The following is a 2,387-nucleotide window of genomic DNA, read 5'->3' on the forward strand; positions in this document are numbered from 1 at the left end:
AAACCATTCCTGTGCCTCCGCCTCTTTTCCCATTGCCTAGACTTGAAATAAAATGGCAGCATCCAGTGAGAATATGGACCAGAATGGATAGATCCTGAGCCCCAAATGTCCAGTGTGAAAATGTTTTAACATAACCTGGTGCTGTCTCTTGGCATCAATGATCGTTTAGTTGAAGAAGTGTGACATACAACAGATGGTCAAATGGGTTCTATTCAGGACTCCCAGATTACTCTTGCCAGTGGGTAGGTACAGGGTGAACATTCCATGTATTTTCTTGTATCTTTTTTTTTTCCACAGAGGAAAATTTACAAAGAAACCAACATTTTCTAATCATGTCTTAATGTACGTACTATGTCTTCAATCCCAAAGATTATAAAACCGAAGCCAATGAAACAATAATTTATGTAAGAAATCTATATAAGAAATAAGAAAGAAACGTATGTATGTAAAGCAGTAATATGATTGTTTTTTGACTGAGCTCTCTTGATTCTAAAAATGGTCTAGTTAGTAATGTTATGTCTTTGTTTTGTCAGCTAAAAAAAAATGCACAACCTAAAAGTTGAGAATCGTGTTCTATTTGGTAGACTTTCTGAGGACATAAGCCCGGGAGACAGCCTCTCAGAGAGTTCTGAGGGACTGCTCGGAAGAGGTAAGGGAGGAACCAGGAGATACAGGAGTTTTGCAACAAAGACCAAGTAGTCAGAACATCAAAAGACTACTGTTAATTAAAGACAACCAGACATCTCAAGTTAATGAACTTGGCACTTTTCTATGTACGGGAAGATGCAAGAGTCTGGGCTGCGCACCTCAGCTATCTGGGGCCAGTAGCCTGTGGGCATCCTCCTGTTTGCATCCTGAGCTCCTTCAGGGCTCACCCTCAAGAAAGGAGGTAGTGGCTAATGGCTGCAACATCCTTTGTTTACTGATATGGCAGGCGACATGTTTCATTCACAGTTTGAATATTCTTATGCTTAACTTCCTTTGCATGTTTACTATTTGCAATAAGAGCTCAAATGCTATCTGACCAATGTCTGTTTTGTATAAAATTTCAGTGGATTAAATCTTATTATACAATAAAGTATTTGTCTTTTTTCTTTGGTGGTTAGAATTCATTTTAGTAACAAACACACACATTACACACACATACACACACATTCCTCATACTTAGTTCATACTCAGTTCAAATAAGTTGTTACTATGTATTCACTACCAAAAAAATCAAGTTAATGTCTCATGTTATAGGGTACGTTTTGAAGAACTCAGTTTTAGAAAAAGGTAACTGACATAGTCATATAAAACCATTTCTAGGGAAATAACATAAAATTTTTTTCTCTCTGTTAACGCTGAAGATTTTTCTTCTATCTCTGGAGTCCTGGTCTCTTGCCAGGATGCGCTTAAGTATCAGTGAGGCCCTGACATAATTAACAGGACTTCAGTTTCTAGATGCTAGAACTGAAAAATTATAATAATTAATTAATATGTTATTGCTCTGGGAAAATAGTGTAATTTATTTGTAGATCCTAAATATTTTACTAGATAAATAGGTGAATTCTTTCAAACCTGCATCAGTTTCTCTTTCAAATGGGCTTTTTGAAAAAGCTCACCTATAAAAGTCCACTGTCCCCACTCTTGATGATCATCACAAAGAATCAGTTTCGACACCAGGATGTCCCAAGTCCTCCTCGTTCCTCTGATCATAAGGCGACATTAAGAGGGTCTCCAGAGAGTTCATTTGGATATGCAGGTCAATAGGTTTCAAAAAAACCACATTTATTCTAGGGCTTCCCCGGTGGCGCAGTGGTTGAGAGTCCGCCTGCCGATGCAGGGGACACGGGTTCGTGCCCCGGTCCGGGAAGATCCCACATGCCGCGGAGCGGCTGGGCCCGTGAGCCATGGCCGCTGAGCCTGCGCGTCTGGAGCCTGTGCTCCGCAACGGGAGAGGCCACAACAGTGAGAGGCCCACGTACCGCAAAAAAACCCAAACAAACAAAAAAAACAAACATTTATTCTAAAGTGGCTACTTGAATGCTCGACTGGGCAGCATGTATACTAAAATTGGAATGATATAGTGAAGAGTAGCAATGGCCCCTGCACAAGGATGACACTCAAATTCATGAAGCATTCCCTATTTTATAAAGGGGGGGGCACTTCCCTGGTGGTCCAGTGGCTACGACTCTGTGCTCCTAAAGCAGGGGGTCGGGTTTGATCCCTGGTCAGGGAACTAGATCCCACATGCCTCAACTAAAGATCCTGCATGCCACAATGAAGATCCCACGTGCTACAACTAAGACCTGGTAGAGCCGAAATACAAAAAAAAAAAAAAAAAAAAGATGCATGGAACTTCCCGAGTGGTCCTGTGGTTTAGTCTTCGAGCTCCCAATGCTTCA

The 2,387-nt window shown here is 41.0% G+C and overlaps 1 non-coding gene across 1 annotated transcript; it reads left to right on the plus strand.

The window, feature by feature from the left end:
- The first annotated feature begins 2,025 nt into the window (after nt 1-2,025).
- LOC132433055 (U6 spliceosomal RNA) lies at nt 2,026-2,133 on the plus strand. The gene has a single exon (XR_009521091.1). It is a non-coding gene; the product is annotated as a U6 spliceosomal RNA (small nuclear RNA).
- The last annotated feature ends 254 nt before the right edge of the window (nt 2,134-2,387 follow it).

The sequence above is a fragment of the Delphinus delphis genome, chromosome 10, assembly GCF_949987515.2.
Source record: "Delphinus delphis chromosome 10, mDelDel1.2, whole genome shotgun sequence".
NCBI classification, from domain to species: Eukaryota; Metazoa; Chordata; class Mammalia; order Artiodactyla; family Delphinidae; genus Delphinus; species Delphinus delphis.